Consider the following 23,043-nt stretch of genomic DNA (forward strand, 5'->3'; position numbering starts at 1 on the left):
AACATAAAGATTCTAAAGGCAAAACAAATGCACATTGTCTTTGAATATACAGAGAAATAAATCCAAATATACCTGGACATCCATTAATCAAGTCCAATAAATACACATTTTACTCATGACAGAGGCAGATTCAGCTGAAGGAGAAGAAGAAAGAAGTGAAGGGCATTATTTTAATACACAATTTTATACTTTACATATATTTCACATAATGTATAAAATAGTGCATTCTATCTTATAAAAGGTTAACTTGCTTTTGCCTTCTAAAGAGAACAGTGTTTTCTTCCCCCACCTTATCTCTTTGTTGAATGCCTGATTGTCTTCGAATGAATAAACAATTAGCTTGGTAGAAGTTGCAAAGAGAGAGGCCCTGAATTCTACAAGAGATAAGGATGTGCTAACATGTGCTATTCCCTTGGTAACAGGAGAAGAGAGTTGAGCTCACTTTCTCCTTCTGGGATCCACCCTTTTTTCCCCCTTAGACCATCCCTGCATTTCCTTGTATGGGTATGAGGGGATGTGCTTTCTGATTAAAAGTTTGATACATTTGTGAATGCCTATAAATTTCTCATGCTTGTTTTGAAAGGGTGTGGCTTCAGTCAACATTCAATTATCGAGGTGTTGATTGGGTTCACCCAGCTGTGTCTTGATCAAAATACATCTGTTTATTTTAAAAGAAGTCTTGTCTCAAGTTTTTTTATTTTATTTGGCTCTTTAAAAACTTGGGTAATAAAAGGTGCCTTACAGAAGAAAGAAGAAAGAAAGAAGAAAGAAGAAAGAAGAAAGAAGAAAGAAGAAAGAAGAAAGAAGGAAGGAAGGAAGGAAGGAAGGAAGGAAGGAAGGAAGGAAGGAAGGAAGGAAGGAAGGAAGGAAGGAAGGAAGGAAAAGAAAGAAAGAAAGAAAGAAAGAAAGAAAGAAAGAAAGAAAGAAAGAAAGAAAGAAAGAAAGAAAGAAAGAAAGATTATTTTGATTCATATTCCACCTTTTTGCTGAGAGGTTCTGGTACTACCAATTAGAAGGCACTGTGCAGCTCCTCTTATTGAAATCAATAATTATAGCATATCTAGGAGAAGTACACTTGCCAACAGGCCTGATCTGAGCTGGACTGCCCATTTTTTACTGCACAGTCCCTGCTACAAAATTCAGTCCCAATAACCGGCTAATCTGCATGCTCCAACTGTGGGGGGAAGAACAGTGGGGCCTGACAGGCTTACCCCTCCTTCAGCCCCTGGGGGAGGAGCTGCCTTCAGCATCAAAAGTTCCCTAACCAGCGAACGATTTGGAAGTGAGAGTAGAACCTGTGGCATCCCACAAAGGAGGGGTCTAGGGAGCAGTCTCTCTCCCGCCAACCATACCAAATGAAACCGGCCCCGGAAAAAGAAAGAGAACCACCATAAAATGGTGTCCCCAATCCCCAGCCCTCAACTGGAAAAATCTTGGATCCTACAGTTCTTTGATCAGAGCAGAATAAGTCAATTTACATTATAAAAACTAGCTAGTGACTAGGCTCTAAAGCAGGCCTGCACAACATACGGCCCACCAAGGAGCCTTGTGCAGCCCATCAGCTTTTTTTGAAAAAAATAACCAATCCACTGGTGCAAAATGTTGCAATTCCTTTGCCTTACATATGGAATTTTATAGGAAATCCTGACAATTTCATTTTCCATATGCATCCTCTTATGTTTCCCATTACTTTTTCTTATCAGGTGTCAACTCTCTGTCGTAGGCCAGGTCAGGAAACAGACACTACAAAAAGTACTGGAACTCTTTTGTTGGTACAGTATAATAACATAATCTTGAAAGCCGGACAGTGTTTCCCTCTGGTCTCCTTTTATACCAAAGAGAATCAGGGCAGAGTTATCTTGACTTTCTTTCTTAGCCCTCTCCTTTCTCAGCGCTAAGTTTACTGAACTGTTCTTGCATTCCTTCTTCAGGGTTATCCCCTTTTCTAATACACCAGGACACAAACACACACCATTAAGGATAAAAAGGATAAAAATGAGTTTACAGTCCTTTTAGATTGGTACCACTTAGGACAGTCAATTTGGATCTACCGGGGATCACTGAAACATTACTATAGAATCATTTGTTTCTTAATGAATGAATCTGTCATGGAAATTTCATTTGGTATTTCAGTATAGCAAACTAAGTGCATAAACACTTTCTCTTTTGTAGGTATACTCTTATTACCCCCAGTGTCCTGCGAGTGGAAGCAGAAGAGGTAATTTTATTAGAGACTCGTGGACTTAGTGGTCACTAAGGTGAGGTTACCATCACTGTCTATGATTTCTTGCACAGAGAGAAAATCTTCTTCCACATCAATGTCCTTATGAACCCAGCTGATGGCATGATAGCAACCCCTGCTATTAAGGTTGGTATGTTTTGGTGATGGTGGATCAGGAGTATAATCTATATTTAACATTTTGTGAGAGGCTGAAGTCACAATGGACAGGGTAATGATGGAACCAGGGTTTTCTCATGTTTTCTTTTTTCTTTTGGAAGAATTATGTGTTCTGCTTTATAAATTATGTTCAGCCTACTTTAGGGCTTATGCTATAAGGGATGGTAAATGATTCAAATTTATCCCAACTATTATATGAAACATTGACAGAGTGGACAATTGTCATGGCCCAGGACTCAGACTCTGACTCAGAAGAAGATGCTCCAGGTGAACCTGTGGAGTGTCAGCCTCAGGAGACACCAAGCCAGGAATCACCTGAGGCTGATCAAACACAGGCACTGTCTAAACAGCTGTAGTAGTCAGATGGTGAGGCACAGCCCCCAAGCCCCCGGACTCGGCAACCAGAGCAGAGAGCAGAGCAAAGGCACTCTGTGAGGCTCCTTGCCAAACAAGGGAGAAACTATCTTAACTGAAGGCAGCTGGCTGCAGCCTGATTTAAGAGACAACCCTGACCCCAGTTTTGCCGTTGGAAACAACTGTTTGATCTCTTGCTCTGGTGTGTCATTCTGCTCATGATTATTCTGGAAACCCTGACTTTGGATGGGCTGATAAACCTGACTTGGCTTTCTGAACTTTGGACTGGATTTGACTTCTCTTCTGTGCATTCCTGCTGGAAGCGAAACCACCCAGGCAAGCTTTCTTTCCCAGAGAATTGTTGTGATTTATGATCCTCCCTTGTCTGCCATTATCTGCTCAGACTTGAGTAAATTGCCATTCTCACCTAGCAACTCTGTGTATGAGTTGAAACCTAAAACAGGACAGTTTGTTTCCAACTCCATTGACTCTCGGTTGCTTCAGGAGTAAAACTTCTGCTACCGGCCACGCTGCAGCAAGAAACCATCATGGATCAACTTGCTGTTGAAAATGCCCAGCTGATTCAGCAGGTTGCATTACTCACAATTCAGCTGCAAGCACTTCAAACTCAGCCACTGCAAGCAGCAGTAGCAGTGCTTCCCCCCCCACACACACACACATACAATGAAAATGTCCCATAGCATGCCCAGAAAAGTTTGATGGGATGCTGTCTCAATTTCCTATCTTTTGGGCACAATACAATCTTTATACGAGCTTGTGCCATGAAGCCTTTCCCTCTGAGTTTCGAGTGGGCTTTGTTATCAGTCTATTGTCTGGAGCCACTGGTAGATGGGCTACAATGCTGCTAATGCAACACAGTCCTCTGCTGGACAACTTTGCCAGATTCAGCCATCAAATCCAAAGCATGTATTCTGATCCAGTTAAAGCTCAGTCAACAAATCATCACATCTGAGGGCTTAAACAAGGGTGCTGCTCAGTGGCCAAATATGTAAGTGCATTTAGGTTAATTTTACAAGATTTGGCTTGGAATGAAGCAATGCTTACAGATCAATTTCAAGAAGGTTTGACAGATGAAATATTAGATTAATTGGCAAGAACTGAATGTCCAGGCACCTTATAGGAATTGATGCAGTTGTGCCTTTGGATTGATGGCCATCTGCAGCAGAGGAAAGCTAGATCTTGAGCTAATAAGCAGGTAGCCAAGCTTGCAATGCCTATGCTAATGCCAGTTCATGAGCCATCATCTTCAGAAGACCCTGTGCAGGTGTGGGACATCCGCCTACAGCTGACTGCTGCAGAACAGGCATGAAGGCACAGAGAGGGCCTATGGTTGTACTGTGGAGGTCAAGGCCATGTGGCCTCCACCTGCCTGCTAAGAAGCCACAGTCTGCCCATTCAGGAAACGAGATGTACCCAGTTTAGGTGGGCTTCTTAATGGAGTTTCACATTAGCTATCAGAGCATGGGTTCCTTGCTCTACCCCTTCCAAGCACCTCCTGGTGATGATTATCCTGCACTTCCTTGGCAAGTCAGAGTTCCTCACACAAGCATGACTGACTCAGGTGCAACCGCCAACTTCATGGACTTACAATTTGCCAAGGACCAAGGAATACCTAGCCATGCCATACAACACCCCCCCCCCGCCCCCCAGTCAGGACCAGTAGCTCGATCCACATCTAAACTCTGTATGTACCTGGGTCAACATCAAGAACTAATAAAGTTCTATCCAGTGTCAGTACCCCATTTTCCTGTGGTGTTAGAACTTGAGTGCTTCAGGCTCATGATCCACACATTACATGGTCTGATGACTCCATCACCTTTAGGGCTCCCTCCCTCATGCTAGGACTCCTACAGAGACTTTAGCAGCAGAACTCACCATGGAATCCTGCCCAGCTCTCCCCAGCAAATATGCTGAATTCTAGAACGTATTCAATGAAAAAGAAGCAGACCAACTGCCTCCTCACACACCTATGTTTGCCCTATTGCCCTTATTCTAGGGGCTAAGGTTCTAGTTGGGGATGTGTATCTTTTTTTGGAGCCCAAATTCGCAGCACTTTGGGACTTCATTGATGAAAACCTGAAAAGGGGATTTATCTGTCCATCCACATCTCCAGCTGTGGCTCCTGTATTATTTGCAAAAAAGAAATTAGAATTGCGCAGGCTCTGCAATGATTTCTGGGGTCTCAACCAGATCACTGTGAGGAACCGCTATCCTCTGCATTCATCTCTGAATTTTTGGAACACCTCCATTCTGCCAAGATCTTCACCAAGCTGGACCTTCGTGGTGCACACAACCTGGTACAGATTCAGAAACAGGATGAATGGAAGGCCACCTTTTGCACCCGCTGTGGCCATTTTGAGTACATGGTCATGCCTTTTGGACTACCTAACACATCTGGGATCTTCCAGCATTTCATGAATGATGTTTTCCATGATCTTTTGGACCAGTATGTCATCATTTATCTAGATGACATCCTCATGCATTCAAGCTCCCCTGCTGAGCATTCCCAGCATGTCCGTTTAGTGCTGCAGTGGCTTTGGACTCATCAGTTATTTGCCAAGTTAGAGAAATGCAAATTTGACCAAACCACTATTGACTTTCTAGGTTATTGCATTTCCCTGGCTGGTATTTCCACAGATCCAAATAAGGTGGAGGTACTTCTATCCTGGCAGGTTCCACAAAGGACCAAGGATGTACAACACTTCCTTGTGTGGAAGAGCAGGCTGTTGAGAAACAATTGCAGGCACCTGTGCTTCTTCCCTCCCCTCCTATTTTGGCCTTCTCCTCAGCATCAGTATGGCAGAGTTGCTTATAAAAGTTGCAACCTTGAAACAGGTGGGGGAGGAGATGAGATGTGTGTGTTTTAGAAGCTCTGAAGCAGCAACAGACAGAGAAAAAAGCCAAATAAAAGGCTTTTTTTCTTCACAGAGACTGAAGGGTCCAGAGGAAAAAGAAGAGGCACAGCCAAGCCAAACCCAACATTGGGAGGGTACAAGTGCTTTACATGCTGTGCATTAATAAAGAAGGGGGAAAAAAATAGAAGAAACCCCAGAGAGAGGATTTAAAGACAGACCAGGGTCTGTAAGAGTAAAACACTGTTGTACACTAGTAATAGTACAGTGGTACCTCTAGTTACAAACTTAATCTGTTCTGTGACTCTGGTTGCAACTCGAGTTGGTCTCAAGTCAAGGTAAAGTTTCCCATACGGTTCAATGTAAATCCGGTTAATCCATTCCGCCCTCCGAATTTGGTCGCACCACGAGGCAAATTTCCCCATAAGGTTCAATATAAATACGGCTAATCCGCCCTCTGAATTTGTTCGCACCCTGAGGTAAATTTCCCCCATAAGGTTCAATGTAAATACGGCTAAACAGTTCTGAAACATATGCATTTTATTTTTAAACCTCAAAAACCTTCTAAACGCCACAAAAACCTTCCAAACGCCACCAAACACACCACAAGCCTCACCGAACGTCTCCTTGCTACCGCGATCTCGCCCACAGGAAGCCGCGACCGCGTGGCAGCAGGGAAAATGACCGTGGATCCGGTTCATAAGTAGAGGCAGAGTTTGCAAGTAGAGGTACATTTTTGGGGCCGGAGCTGGTCGTATCTTGAAAAATTCGTAAGGAGGAGCGTTCGGAACTAGAGGTACCACTGTAGTAGTATAATAGCAGTAGTAATATAGCACAGAAGTTTATTGCTCAGAGATTATTCAAATAATGTAGGATAAAAGCATATTATGGATTAGAAAGAAATGAGTTATGCCAAGAGGAGACCAGCAGAGTTAATCTGCCAAATGACGATAAACTATTCAAGGTAACAAGGCTTGAGAGCTTCCCCAAAGTGTCCCTTCAGCCACTTTGGGATTCTGTGTGCTGGATTATATGCACTGCTAGGCTGTTTTTTAAAATTGTAATGGTGTTTTTTTACAAGAGGCATGCTTTCTTTCCTTTGAAGGTGAAGAAAAATCTGTGATCATCCACCTTCAGGTGAGAATTGCCTGTGGAACTGGGCACAGATGTAGTTGCCTGAATTAGCCATGGCTGTTGTTGCTACCTTGTAGCTTCATGGCTATCTGTGATCATGGTAGATAAAGAACCAAGACATCTTCATAGAGCTTTGGCTTGGAAACATTCTGCGTAGGAATTTTTCATGCAACTATTTCAGACTTTGAACCAAGGCTTCATAGAGAGGAGATCCAGCAATCTTGGCCAACTCTATCAAAGCTATACCAAAGATTAAAATCATCTCACCAAAAAACTAGAACAATAAATTGATTTGATTAGCACAAACAAGCCAATGGCACATAAATTATGTGAGTGTGTACTAAGTCTAATATTCTATCACAATTTTGATAATATAGAATAGAAATAATGTGCTAGCATTTTATTTCAACACACCTCTCACTTGTTTCTTCCTGCCAGATACCAGAAGGAATCACTGTCAGTCATGATACAATGAACCTTGCTGCTTCTGACTGGCCGGATTTTCAAAAATTCCAGAAATTGTCAGGTAATTTGTCTAATAGATTGCATTTAACAGGAGTTATCACCCTTTCAGATATGGGCATCGTTGTGCAATATTACACAATGGTGTTGCTGCCAAAAATATGTAACCCCCCATAAAAATAACAAAAACAAATGAGATTTCATGGTGTCTCAGGATGTTGCACATATTTTTACTTTTAAGCATTTAAAGATTTAATTGTTAAAGTTTGTCTTGTAATTTTAGAGACTAATGACAATCACCTAGTGGTGTCACAGGCCTTGAGTTGTTGACTACCATCACACAGCAAATCTATACAGACATAAGCTGGAAAAATAATTAGTGAAGGAAACTCAAATAGTACTGTCCATAAGCTTTTCTAACTTCACATTAAAGTAAGATTCCAAGCCCATAGACATCTCAGTATAGTTGCATGCATTTATATGCCTCAATTTATTTTCTCCCTTCTCAAACATTGGTTTGGGCAACACACATGGAAGGTATGCTATTACTTTCCCAACAGCCCTAAGAAATAATTTGGGTGGAGAGTAGAATACAGTTTCCCCAGAACCATTTGAGAACCAAGAGAAGTGGGAATTTGAATCAGCAGAAGCAGGAAGTAAGATTTCTGCTTTCACATATTTAGATCCTAAAATTTCTGTGTATCTGACATTCTGTTCTGCTATCTGGTACGTTTACTTGGACTATAAAAAAATAACATCAGGAAAGGATCTTGGGGGCTTTGATAATGTCATGCTTATTGTAAAAGTTTGTAAAACAGAAACTGTTAATCTCTTCATTTTCCTTCTCCAGTCTGGGGACCTGGAAGATTGTGGCCATGTATGAACACTCCTCACAAGAAAACTTTACCACATTTTTGATGTCCTAGAATATGCCAGGACTAGCCTAGGAAAGAAATATGTATACAAACATGAATTTTGCAGCTTTGAACCAATACTTCAATCAAAACTTAGTTTTCCTCTGAAAGTTGCACTCCTCTTAATTTTGCAGAATCTTACAATCCTAAGAGGGATTGTTTGAAAAATGGCCTATATTAGGTAAAATGACAAACAAAAATTCATATGTTTAGGTAAAAATGCATGAAACATACACATTTTAACCTGGATATCTGCAAAGGGCAGACAAATGAAATGGCAATGGCATCACAAAAATGTTACAATTTGCACACTTGCACCTGATATTGGGATGCAAGTGCATGATGACATCACCACACGTGTCATCATTTTGGCATCATTGCAGTTTGCGGCAGACACACTACATTTTACTAAAACGACAAAATTCTCAAGTTTGACAAACCCACTGAATATTTGTTGAAAAAAATCCTGCACTCAGTGGTAGATCTAGTGATTAATGCTATATATGCACTTTGGACCTGAACCTCAGATTGTAGATGACTATAATCAGCAGAATACCTTGCTTCATCTTCCCTGAATCTGAGAGCACAATCTCAGCTTAGCTTATTAAGAAAAAAGTACTCTATAGCCTTGCATTGTCCAAATGCACAGCCTGAGGTACCAGAGATATCATTAACACTATATTTTTCTAGTCTTGTATCACTGCAGGCCATGCGTAAAACAGAGGTGCATAGATGAGCTGAAATCTTGTGCCTCTTCTATCACCTTTAACTCACTTTGCTCATACAACCATAGTTGTTTTCTCCTGTGTGCCCCTTCTAGCATTAACTCAGTAAGCAACACAGGTTTATCAGGGGGATGGATGGATGGATGGATGGATGGATGGATGGATGGATGGATGGATGGATGGATGCATACATACATACATACATACATCTCCCTGAGAAACCCGTGTTGCTTTCTGAGGTAACATAACCTTTAGATGAGCAGTGCATTAAGTTCTACGAGTACCAGCCATTCAAAGCATCTGCCCTCCTCAATAAAATGCACCAGGAATCTGTTTGCTGGTGTAAAGAAGGTAAATTGGGAAGATGCTGCTTCTGCATAACTAAAGTCAAGATTCTGAGGAGGAAATGCACATAATCTCCAGCTTTTAGTTTAATCCATAGTAAATCTCAAATCTGGGGCTTGTCAGACATTTGGATTACAATTGCTACCATGCCAAATCTTTAGTCATCCCTGGACTTAGTGGATAAAATGAGAAATTTTTATAATTCAAATGTTGCCTCGGCCATAACCTCACTAACCTCAGCTTTCATTTCTGGTCTGGGTAATACATGTGTAGTGCACTATACAAATATAAATTCTGAGTATTAATGACTGCTATCCTTTCCTATTTAAGTTTTCTAAACTCTCAAAAAAATCAGTGAGCGAAAACTACCACTTTTGGTTTTGAGAATTTTGAGAACATCATGTTACAGGCGCTCTTGCAAAATGGCAGTAGTTGAATACTGTTTTTCTAGTATATACAGTAAAAATGGATCATATTTATACTGATTTGTACATTTAGTGTCATTCAGATTAAGACTGTACAGATCCAGATTCAGTCCCCACTCAGCCATGAAATTCCCCAAGTGACTCACAGTCACCTCACAGGTTTGTTACAAAATGAGAAGGGGAAACCATGTTTATAGTCTTTAGTATCTTGCAGGGAATTATCATATATGTCACAATTATGTAATCGTTGTACATTGAATGCTGCCAAAGGTGCTCAAAACAATATCTTAGGTAAATGTATTTATGGGTATGTGCACTTTCTGGAATGACTGGAACTATATCTAAAGATTCAGATAGCCTAGAGATCTATGTTTCCCAAGGTCCATGATGCTTCAGATTCTGCATTAAGGTATCAGAGAAGAATTCTGTCCCCTACTCCCTACACCTACAGTACTTGAAACAAGGGACAGGAGATAGGGGACAGGGATTCATATGGGAAGCATTAGGTCCTTATGGGTGGTTGAAGATAAATTTTATGATCCATCTGAATCTCTTCATAACACCTTTGGGAACATGAAAAGGTGCATATCTTAGAATTGGATTTGAAGAAAATGGGAAAATGTCAGTGTGATTCTCAGTCACCTCAAGGGAACTTTGCCCATATCTGAACTGACTGCAGTATATTCCAGCTTTTTCAGCATGTTTTTAATTGCAGCAGATGTTATCAGATTCTGCCTTGGCTATACCATATCCTAACAATATTTTGAAATAAAATCCTGACCCAGCTGGGTAGCTTGATGCCAGATTGAGATTTCTCTCCCCACCCGCCATCCCCAGCTCACGGCATTAATGGCTTTCCCTCATTTTTTTTCTTTTTCATCCTTTTCCTCTAAAGAAAATTGCTCCATACATAACAAGGTAACAGACAACATCACCCTGAACATGAGAGTTGACTTTTCCTGCATGCTGAAGTGGATTTTGGTAATTTCTATTTAGATTGACAAGATTCAGCAGCGAGGCAGTGGCCATTACAGTGTTAATGGTCAAGATTTTATGATCCAAACTTTGGTGGGAGGGCTTGGCTTCTCTTTAATTTGTGGCAAGATCTATTGCCATCCTCCTCATCTTGAGTTGCTGTTACTCAGCCTCATCTGTAGTGGTGTTTTTAGCAATCACTGTATTGCTGCTTGTTACTATGCATAAGACCTTGGTGCAGCATGAAAATATATGTTCTATCGGCCAGAGGCAAAATCCAATGATATTTTCAGTCTGTCCAAATAGCTGCAGATGCACCATAATTAACTATTGCTGTTGTGAGGAAAACAGACAATAATATAATTTTTCTGTATTTGTTTTTAAAAGTATACAACCCTAACCAAGCTGCTTTGCATAGAAGAAAACAGCGGCTATGGCAGTTACTGTATATTATGGAAGTCCTGGAAGTCCTTAAAGCCGGTAAGAATATTGTGTCTGAACAAAAACATCTCTTTAATACAAAACTGGGAACATACCTGTCTAAGAATACAGAATCTAGATTTTTATTCTGTCTCCCATAGAGATCTCTTTCAAAAACCAGTGTGCCCAACACTGTCTATTTTTCCTGCCAGGGGAAATTTTCTCAAACTATACACAACATAAACATTTCCCAAAAGGTTCCACAGCATATATCATTGTAAGTGACAATCACCATATATGTATTTCTCTTTTGAGTGAGGGGAGAAAATAGAAATAGCCAAACACTATTGTTATAAGGAAGAACCGTATTTTATATTTCTGGTTCCAATAAGGGTGCGTAAATGTATATAAAGACTGGAGTTTATTTTTGTGCTGAAATATGAGGTTGGCTTCCATCTGCCTTCAAATAGAACATAAAATTACCTTCATAGTGATTTTTTCTTAAACCCTTACTATCATCAGGCAAAAGATTTCATTATTCTCACAATCCTTCAAGACTCCATTTCATGTAGAAATGTGCAAACCAATGTGAATTAACCCTGCATTTACTATACCGTAACCACTGGGATCAGTGTTACTGATTTTATGGATTTATTTATGGATGACTAACAACTCCATCTGGGTAGGTCTTAAGCTGAGTTTGTTTTGCCCCATCTAGTTTCTAACAGCTGTTAGCAAGGCGGACAAGTTCAGAAACTGTCAGTATCTCCCTTGCACAATAGGACAAACTAGAGCTAACAAAGCCACCAAGATAAGAGGAGGCTTTCACATTTATATGTAAGAAAAGTTTTGCAATTGCTTGCCTCTTTTCATTAAAGTGCCTACCCAACCCCACCCTCCATCCAGTGAAGTAGGTCTCTGAAGTAAGAAGATGGGATGATGTTCAAAGATACCTTTGATTCAAATGGTCAAAGTGTTTTGAGAGTTCCCTTTGACAGAAGATTCTGAACCTTGATTTTGAGCCCCTGAGAAGGAAGTGTCTGTAAAAAAACATGGCAGCAGGGAAGACCCTCAAAATTCCAGTGTGTAGCCATTGTAATCAATATTCAGCACCCAGAAATCCAAGTTAATGTCTTTCCAAGCCTAGAATAAAAGGCATAGTCAATTAGTAAAGCCTATATTGACGAAAGGGAAGATGGATTTCAGTCAAATGTGATGGCTTGGCTACTCTCTTAGTTTTTTCTAGGTCTATGGATGATGTTACTGTCCTGAATCAAATTATGTGAGAACTTAATTTGAGTTAGAGGGGTGTGACTGAGGATATTCTTGCTAACTAGGTGGGTACTAGGATGAACCCTGCTGTGACTGAAAATAAGAATCGCATCTCCATCTTGCATACTGCCTTTGAAAAGGCCCAGGACCCATCTGATTGCCATGTTGCAGTTTTGGATGGTCCATCCCATCAGTAATGTTGGAGTGCACGTCAGCATTGAATATGAGATCCTGTCCTGCACTAGGCTGAGCAACAGAAAGTAGGAGGTGATTAGCATATTTCCAATGGTTTTATTAGCTTGGTCATAAATTGTGTAACAGAAAAGCAGGAAGAGAGATATATGCAATTAAAATTAGGTGTTTTTGCCTGGAATTTGTAGCAGAACATCTTAGTAAGTCTGTTGGGTGAAGATGGCTGGAGGGATAAGGCTTGTCACTGTTCAGCCTATACTAAAGGGCAATCCAGTAGTTCCAGAGCCAGTTAGGCCCCAAACAGTCCCAAGGTTGAAAGCCAAACATCTACTTTTCTTAAGAGACAAGGAATATAAAAAATAACACCTGAAGATGGCTTTGTAGCACTTCTTATCATGGACTTGATGACAATTTTAGACAGTGGAACCTCTGCCAAGGGAAATGGAGTCTCTAACAGACAGCACCTGAGGATGGTATGATGACATACAATCTCTGGTCAATTCCTTAGGAAGTGACTCTTTTTTTATGATAACATTGTTCTTAGACAGCTATTGTTCCCCCTCCCCCTTGGTCTTAGATTAGGGATCTGTTGTTGTGTTCTTTATCTTAATGGTTACAAACAATAATATAAATAAGAAGCAAGGCTTGAGTGATTAACAATAACAATTATGCAGTTATGCAAAGTAACTTTTAAGTAACTTCTTTGATGCACATGTGTGGAGGAATACACAAACTGTCTCAGCCAGCTAAATAACCTTCCTGCACAGGTATTTCTTGTATGTGCAAAGGGAAAATGGGATCCACACTGTTAACTCCTTATTAATTTTCTACAATACCAATACAAATTCTCCTTTTCAGCTTTGGAATCAGAGGAATCTATAACAGTTCCTCAGTGTAGCAACAGCTTTCTTCAGTCACACTTGCCACCATAAAGCTATGACCTTGCTCTAATGCATATGGAACAATCTTAATGATGTTTGGTTGCTTAGTAGATGAGTAGCCTCATCTTGAAAAATCTTTGTTACTTCCTATTTGGTGTCTTTATGCAAATCTTCTCCTGCAAGAAGACTTGATAATGCTACATGCAAGTCTGGGAATGTGCTACTCTCAGAAATAATATATTAGTGGAATAGAACCTTTTGTTCCATATCTTGAAGCTTCCAGCCTTCCTGATCTACTAGTGTGGACTGTATCTTTTGGAGTACAGCTATGCTGCTCCCACAATAATGGAATTTAGTTGTGGATCATATGTGAGAAAAATGAGTTCATCCCCATGAGATGGTAAAGACTGTCCAATTTATGAGTAGACAAACACAGAAGTTAGAAGCCATGGGTGCAGAGTTCATACTGTTGATGCCATTGTTGGTAAAGCAACTTGCTTTGGAACTGAATAATGATTTTGTTTGATCATCAGCTGCTATGATGGATTCCCAATTTGACACTGAGAATATGTGGGACCACCCCAGGTGCAATCATCATAAGGTGTCTGAAACTATAGTGGAGTGAGCACATTATCTTGATCATGTAGATTATATTGATTTATGGGTCATACTCCAGTTGACCACAATAAAATTATAAGGCTATGAGCATGAGAGCAAACAGTATCAAATGACAAATGAGAAGCTGCATGTCAAGAAAAATGACAGAATATATCAGAAAGAAGCTGAAGAAAAGCAGTCCCAAAAACATGAGACTGCTGAATCCCAGATGAAAGTATAGAACTATCACAATGCCATTGAAAAATTATAGTCCTCAACCCAATAAAAGTTGTTAAACCATAATTCCACAACAAATATTGAGATAAGGGGCAGAGGCATATAGTTCTATATCTGCTCCAGTTACAGAAATTATAAAATTGTAAGACTGAGATTTGGGGACTTTTAAAAATCTTGTTCCAACCTTTCTGTTGCCGCCTCCTCCGGACGAGCATCTCTATCATTCAAGAAAACCAGACTTGCATTTACATCAAAGGAAGGGACCAATAATATTTGAAAATCCCCAAGGACTCCAAGAGATTCTGATGGTAAAAAACAAGCTGAATTCCGAGAGGAAGAACATCAGTCCACTTGTTGCACTTGCTTACTTGCTCATATGTGAACTTTTCCTAATCTCAAGATGCTCCAACTCTCATTCATTAAAGCAAGCCTGAGAAGTTTTCAGGACCATCACTTTTTTCTGTCAGATTTTTTTTTATTTTACAGGTCTTTTCCCCAAACATTCTTAATAAAGTCTGAAAAGTCAAATGAACCAAGCCCACTAGAAGGAGGCAGACTCTAAAAATATTGAATAAGCTTTATTCCCTTCCCAGCAAGGTAATGGAAATTCTCAAAGTCCATAATGTTTCTATTGCTGTGCTGACTTCCTCCACAGTAATCTTTATTGAAGAGAGGGTGGAGGTAAGATTTATGTTCCCATGTGACAAACTGAATTGGTGATTCTAAAAAAGACTTTTGAAGTCTCAGCAATAACACTGAGAGTTTCCACTACTAAAGATAGCATCACTGAATTCTGTTCATCAACTATCAAGAAAGCCCTAAGACAGTGTCAAATATGGCAGCCCTTCTCACCAATGAATCCCTCAGCTGCAAGAAGAACCAAATGGCTGAAAACCTGGGATATTGGCCCATGTTGCCAAGCCAGGCTGGCCAGGATCTCCTTTGCCAAGGTGGTGTTTTGCTCGAGATCAAATTAAAAAGTGCTGTTATTAGCCAAAATGAAGAAGCGTAGGTCCAGAACTAACTAGCTGATCCTTTCTTTTCAAAAGACGGTCTCCCAAGTCTAATCCCTTTAATGGATTTAGATGAAAGTGGAATTAAGTCCTTAAGTTCTCTATCAAGAATCAGTCATCTTTCATGTTTGGCAAAGGTTTGATTCTAACCTGGTGGGAATCAAAAGTTGGGGAGAGGGAGAGTTGTTATCTTCTGGACTTCACCTATGCATGGTTTCCTATGGATGTGAAAATAGTTTTAAAAGGCTACTTCCCTGAACTTGTGAGTCTATCAAGAAGCAAATTTATAGCAGGCTTCCAGCAAGATGGCAAGATGTGGAGTAAATCCCCAAAATAGTAACCTGATACAGAAGTGGATTAAATTCTACCAGCAAACTATATTTGGTAGAACAAATTCATATCCACATTATGAAGCACATCACTTGGAGGTATGGAAAAGCCCTTAGGGTGAGATCCTGGACAGCATCTGTGAGGCCATTCATATTTTTTATATCCCTCCTCCAGAATTAGAAACTTTAACCTCAGAAGGGTGAATTCAACATTTGATTTCTTTTCTCACCCACCTGCCATCCTTCTCAGTGGGCACTTTCCACGGCTGGAGAATCTTCTAAAACTAAATGGTCATATGCTGCCAATTAAGCTGGGTCAATGGAGCCATAGATCTCACAGGTTCTAAACTTGTGGCGCATTATGTGCTATGGCCAAATTTAGACCTCATTTATAGTGGGTTAATTAAGGCAGAATACTGTATCTTTGAATGACTTGCCATCTGGGCTGAGTTGCTGTTTATGAGGTAAGCTGTCAATTGATTTGCCTTCTGTCTGTTGATTTTTATGTCTACTTTCCTTTCCCTTCCTTCCCCAGCCTTCTGACAATCTCTGACATCTCAAAACTGCCTTTATATCAAGATCACAATTTTCTTCTAAGACATAATAACTTTTATCATAAATGGCTGTTTGGCTGAATTAAATTGCTTCCCTTCCATTACCTGCAATGGAGAAGAGTATTTTTCTAAAAGCCCAAAAGAAGACAGAGAAATAAATCCATTCTCTGTCCTTCCCTTTGGTAACAACTCACCATAGATACCATCCAAGAGATGAATGGTATGTTTTTCCCCAGACTGGTGTAGGTCTCAGAGTAACAACAATTGCTCATGCTTTGCTAAGTGTTTGAGACCATTAGTTAATGAGGGAATGAATGTTCCTATTAGTATGATCTTGAGTGGGGGAAAATATGGCATTGAGGCATCAGCTGAGGAGAAAAGTCATTAGACGTCATCGAAAACCTGGCTAGTTTCCCAGGACTTAGGGTAGGGTGGGTGGTGAGCCTCTCTATGATCTTGTTCTGATTATTTGTATGGTTCTTCCTTTTCTGGATGCATATCTGTGTGGGGTGTGTTTAAATTATTATTATTATTATTATTATTATTATTATTATTATTATTATTATTATTATTATACCACTTTTTTAGAATGTAGTGATCAAAGTTGTTTGGGAGTTAAGCATTCACATACATACATACATACGTACAGTATGCAAGTCCTGTCGTTTGTGGGATGACATCGTTATGCATATGTTATCATTTGGCTTGCCTTAACATCCTGCTCCTGCTCCTAAACTTTGCTACAACTCACCATTCACTCTTTTGTTATCATTGACCCCAGCCCCAGCTGGAATCAATTCCCACTCACCCCCAAATTATCAGCAAAATTCTACTTAGCAAATAACAGTGTCTTGCAAATGTTGATACCAAATGTTTTCTGATGAGGTGACTGTTTTATATGCAGTGAACAATTGCCAAGCAAATATTTCACAATGGTTGAAAAATATCTGACCTGACATTTAGCTGCATAACATTTGAGGGTACCTTGCATGTACCGATCACATTTAACACTGGTTCTTCAATCCATTTCCACCTACATCTTGGTTATAATAACTTTCACTTGTGTTTTCAGCTACCTCATTTAGTCCACGCTGAAAATTGTGATTATGCTTTGGTACAATTGGTTCTTCTTCCTTTTTTTGCTTACCACTAGTGTTAAAATCTCATGTCCAAAAAGTTTTTTCACACTGTGGACATAATTGATTGGTATGATATCCTGATTGTGATTGCAACATAGGTACATGAATTCACAGAGGTAACTGTCGACCATTGATTGTTACAACCCTATTCCATTTGGTGGGGGAAAAAGCACAAGACAGCTAAAATAAGTGGACATAATCGACTGGTGCGTGAAACTCATTAGCGAGCAAAATCTTTTTGGCGGGGAAAATAGGAACAAGAGCCATCTGATTTACTGTCATAACTGATTACAGGAAGGACCGCCTCGCCCCCACGATTTCAACCTGTCCCACTCGATCTCACAGAGAGGGCATGCTCCGGATCCCTGCGGTAAAAGAACTTCGATTAGCGGGGTCCTGGAGGCGGGCCTTCTCTGTTGTGGCCCCCGGCCTTTGGAACATCTTGTCCCCGGAGGTGAGTCAGGCCCCCTCACTCCTGGCCTTTCGGAGGGATTTGAAGACCTGGCTCTGTCATCTGGCCTGGGGTGGGGAGGGAGGTTGTCAGAAATGGGGTTGGCTGGCCCCTTAGCGGCCTGGTGTGGCCTCTACTGGCCTCTTGGATTTTTTAGCCTTTTTATAAGTTTGGTATTTATAACTTTTAATTATATATTTTTGATTTTAGTTTGTTGTTAGCCGCCCAGAGTCCCCCGTTGTGGGGAGATGGGCGGGGACAAGTCTATTAAATAATAAATAAATAAATAAATAAATAAATAAATAAATAACCTAGGATCATAATTAAACATTGGCTAGTTTTCATAAATGACTGAAGTTAATTAGTAATTGGGTAAGCTGCCATACTAACAACGTGATGCTAATTCATTTAGGAGTGTTTTCTGGATGGATGGATAAGGGCAGCACAGTGGGAATTACTTGGCTGGCAAAATGCAGCCTGGAATTACAAAATGGAGGTCAGCAACGGCTCCTATGTCTTGCTTCTCTCTTCAGGCTCTGACAGACTTTCAATAGCAGAACAATTCTGCAAGAATAACTCTGTTTTTCTCAGTTCTGCCATCTTCTACTTGTTCAAAACCAGGACCTACCCTGAGCCTTGATCTGCAACAAGGAAACAGATTTAAATTATCTTACATGTTATTTGTATCTTCTTTCTTTCTATGTTGCTCATTCTCATATTTCACCTTTCCTTATAATAGTAGCTTTGTGATCATCTCATTCACTGGCAGTAGGAAGTGCATCAGGGCATAATGCAGAGATAACCGATGGTGTAAATACTGTTGATGATCACTAGCTTACGTGTGTGTGTGTGTGTGTATTTGTTTTAGATAAATCATACAAGAGCTTCATGGAAAACAAATACATCACTACTGATTAGCCAGGATTGTTATCTGCAACCTATTCATATAGATTGTCAGCCTTGCGAGGTAGTCCAGACAAGAAGCACACCCAGGAGTACTAGCAACCTCTTTATTGTAAGGTTACGTGAACAGAATCTTGCAAGTCTGTAAGTTCATCTCTCCCCCTTCACTGTTACAGTCCAAGAAACCAGGGAGGGTCCCTCTGAGATGTTAGCCACACCCTCATTCCTTCTGTGGGGTCAGACACCTGTCATCTGACCATAACCTACTGTAGTCTGCGGCTCTTCCTTCCGTTTCCCGTGGTCATTCCCACATACCATTACATCGATTCATGGTGCTTCTGAATGCTAGGCTCTAATTAGAAGGAAGACAGAATGGTTATTTGAACAACCAGAGATACCAACTGGGCTTATACTGGAGCAGAAACTTTGGATTAGATGATTTAGGAATTAGGTATTATCCAGCAAAGAAATTATATCATCTTGCCTTCTTCTCATTCTCCAAAGATTTTTGTGCTGTTTGTGATGCAGTCATCTTAACTTTTATAGTCACTGATATTTGGGGCTAAATGGTCCATTTAGAATTTTGAAATAGTGCAATGGGTTATTTGACAAAATGGCTGTAGTAACTTCTACATTCACAAAATAATTCTCGGGCTGCAGGGGTGTAGGCATAGGACATCCATGTACCAAAATCACATTTAAGATTGCTATCTCTCCCAGAATTTGCTATGCCATCCCATCTGGCAAATGGGCACACTTCCAAAGACAGCACTGGGTTACAATCATTCACTATTTTTATTGGTTAAAATTGGGACCCATGTGGGCCCAGAAACATTCTTGGGGGAAAAAGATGATGCTGAAGGCCAACATTTAGCTTTGGAGCAGAATCTTCACCCCTCCCCCTTTTTTTTTAAATTAAACAATCTTTTAAAAATTGAATTAGGTGTGTCAAAGTAGCTGATGGGTGTGAAAGAGATGTATGCAGATATTTTAGTTTCTAAGAACAAAGTTCCCCATGCTGTCATTTTCTAAAAGCCTTCTATATGATTTTAAAGAGAGCCCAATTCTACGTCTGAAAAATGGCTATATAAGTCCTGCTTCTTTTCAGAGAATGCATACGGATAGAAGAAGAGGGGGGAAATGGCAAATAAGGTTTGGATGTTGCAGTCAGGGTACATGAACCTCATGCTAGAGCCTTATCATTAAAGTTTCATTATTGACCTCAGCCTAGAAAATACAATTTTAAAAATACTGGTTCCTTGGTTTAAAAAAGGGAGAATTTTTATTAACAAAATGATGACAAATGTATACACATTTATTTTTATTTCCCAGAAAACTGTAAGGCATCCTTCTTCTGACAGCCGGAGAGCACAAGGCTTTGTGGAGACTTACCCAGTTTTTCACCCATCATGGTGTGGTTTAATTTAACTTGCAGTCCAAAGCACACTCCACAGTTAGAGATATCTGCAAAATACTTTCGCTTCTTCTTACAAAGAATTTACTTGGGACAGGAATGTGTTTACATATCTCCTTCAGAGCTTGTGAAATAATTTGGAAAACATGTTTTGGTTCTAAAAAGATATCATCTATTGACATTTGTTACATCCAAATTCAGGATAGAAGACTAAGAACTATGTGCTGTTGGGTGGAGAAGATAGGAAAAAAACCTCAGATTCACAGATATCACCAAATGCCTATGTGTGTATGTGGGTGTGGGTGAGAGAGAGGGAGTAACTGTTCCTTCCATCCTGTAATAATGCATTGCCTATGTGCCATCGGATAGGCCACAATGGCTGTTACTGCCAGGGTAGAAAAATGGTAATCTGAACATGAAATTCCTGTTCTTTGCAGGTCAGTTGCATCACCAAAGGGGATTCCCCTGTGAAGGTTCTCCTTCCCCATCATTTGATTACAACTGTAGGTTTAGATCTTTGTTGAAAGTCTACTTAGCCTTGTTATAAGAAGGGCAATAAAAGGAATGGGGTGACCTGTAAGTTAATTTGCAGGCAATACAAATAGGACAGAGCAGGGAATAACATCAAGTCAGTCGATGTAAGCACCTGAAATCCATTAAAGCATAAGCAAATACCACCACTCTTGAAAGCTGATAGCACGCCTGCTTCTCTCTTTGGAAACAGAATCAGCTTTCCTCCAAGGCTGAGAGCCATGTGCTCCTTTGGAATGTTTATTGTCAGTTGTTAGAGGGGAGGCTCTTGCCCGCTGTCATTTCTTCATTTCTTCGAAACAAAGAGCCAAGTGACCAAAGTTCTGTGCCCCTTAATATTGCTTATCAGCATGCCAGTAAATGCTCGTGTCCGCGTTGAGCTTGTTCTTTCCCAATCCCAGCGAGGGTCAGGAGGGGGAGGTGAATGCTCCCAGACCCCAGCTGGTTCCCGGAACGTAGCGGAAAGGTGCTGTTGCTGCTGCTGCTGCTGCTGCAGTCTGTTGCAAGCTGGGTAAACAAGGCCAAGGCTTAGCTGCCCCTTCAAACCCTTTCCAGATGTGGCAGCCTTTTCTTTGGATGGCAACGGAACAGTCCAAACGGGTGATTCTCCCCAGGATCCGCTGTCTCTGAGGACTTGGGACAATCAGTTTTTTAAAAAGGAAAGCAAAAACCGACACGCAACCATGAATCTCGCTGCATGAGGTCTTCTCATCAATCACTGGCCTTCAGGCCACTCCAACTCACTGCAGAAATAAATAGGAGAGAAAACTCTGCGCGCTGCCTTGTGTTCCTTGGAGCAAGAAATGTCATCTTTAATAAAATGAGTATGTTGCAATGGGCGTCTTCCGGGCAGAAGTGGCAGTGCAGAGGCTGTTTCTCTGCCCTGCTCTGGAGAGTCCCAGTCCTGGGGAAAACCTCTGCTGGCCCCATAGAAGCACTCCTCCTGCTTCCGGGAGCGGGCATGTATCTGGGAAGGAAGCAGGGACAATCCGTTCCTTCCAGTGGGAAGAGAACATTCTGGGAAAATATCCTGCATCCTCCTGAAGCCTCCTATGAGCAAAAGAGCTTCAGGGTTTCAGAGGGTGCCTCTTCAGGCCCACTAATAAACATGTGCTAATTATATGTTTGATATATAACATCTGACATTCCCAACAGGAGACACACATCCCGAGGCTGCAATCTATCCCTGGCTAGAGAGTATTGCTTCCTGAGTTAGGGGATGAGGTCTGTTGTCAATAGGTATCTGCTGGAGGGGGACAAGGGCATCACATGCATTGTGATACTAAGATGTAATGTCCACTCACCTCTTACACTGTTGGGTACAATGTAAAAAAAAAAAGAAGCAAAGCTTGCATTGTGACATAATGCATATTTCGGCATTTTGGCATCATTGTGGCTAGGATCTGCCTGGATGAGTCCCTGCAGTTTTCTTGGCCAGATTTCAGAAGTGGTTTGCCCTTGCCTGCTTCTGAGGGCTGAGAGAGGGTGACTGGCCCAAGGTCACCCAGCTGGCTTTGTGCCTAAGGTGGGACTAGAACTCAGGGTCTCCTGGTTTCTAGCCTGGTGCCTTAGCTACACCAAACTGGCTCTCTTAGACATCATATATTAAACTTTATATAGAAATCACTAGTTTACAAAAAATACCTTATGATACTCTGGTGGTATTATGATTAAACAGAGCTGTGGTTTTTAAACTGGGAGGCATATCCTGGGGGTAATGGAGCAATTGGTAATTGTTTGTGAGTCAAGGATCGGGTTTGGGACTGCCACTGCAGGGCGTTTCTGTAAAACAGCAGAGTCTGGTTTTTTTTTTTGTGGGGGCAATGACAATATTCAGGACTGGGAAAGGGGGTAATTGGGTTAAACAGTTTAAGAACCACTGAAATAGAGGAAAAAACATGTTGATACTACTGTACTGTTGTAAAATATCATAAAATCTCTGCTGGGGAGACATATTGCTTTATTTTCTGATTAGTGGAAAACATTGCACTTTAAAACAGATACTTTACACATTTCCAGTCACAGCAGTTAGGGTGGCCTTTGCCTGCTGGACAGAGGACATCCATTCCCAAGATCTGTGAAGGCCACAAAAGAACCAAGGAAAGCTATCCTGGTAGATACTGGAAGAATGCAGTAATGGTAGAAAAGTAGTCTAGGCTTTTAAATTAGGCTGGGTTTAAATTTGCTCCAATGTTTTCTTGGTTGTTGTTGTTATTTGTTAAATGTACTGTATATGCTGCCTGACTCTCAACACTTCTGGGTGGCTACAAATAAAAGCATTTTAAAAAAGGAAAAAATACAGCGATAGACAAAAATGAGGAGTGAAGATCGGAAGGGTGACTAAAAAACTGTTGGGAATGAAGAGAAACCAACCCACATAGTCCAAAGGGGGCTTCAATTTTTCTCATCAAAGGCCTGGGTGAAGAGCCAGGTCTTCAAGGCCCTTTGAAACTCCAGCAGGTGCCTGTCCCCCATCCAGATCTTAGGGGGACCCTCATTCCAGAG

The 23,043-nt window shown here is 40.8% G+C and overlaps 1 long non-coding RNA gene across 1 annotated transcript; it reads left to right on the forward strand.

The window, feature by feature from the left end:
- Positions 1 to 17,538: 17,538 nt before the first annotated feature.
- On the forward strand, positions 17,539 to 21,309 carry LOC148216240 (uncharacterized). The gene is made up of 2 exons (XR_015795761.1): positions 17,539 to 17,693; positions 21,094 to 21,309. It is a non-coding gene; the product is annotated as an uncharacterized LOC148216240 (long non-coding RNA).
- The last annotated feature ends 1,734 nt before the right edge of the window (positions 21,310 to 23,043 follow it).

This window comes from Python bivittatus, unplaced genomic scaffold (assembly GCF_059951505.1).
Source record: "Python bivittatus isolate LINGU-HERP-01145 unplaced genomic scaffold, Pbiv_v1 ctg000220_np1212, whole genome shotgun sequence".
Lineage (NCBI taxonomy): Eukaryota > Metazoa > Chordata > Lepidosauria > Squamata > Pythonidae > Python > Python bivittatus.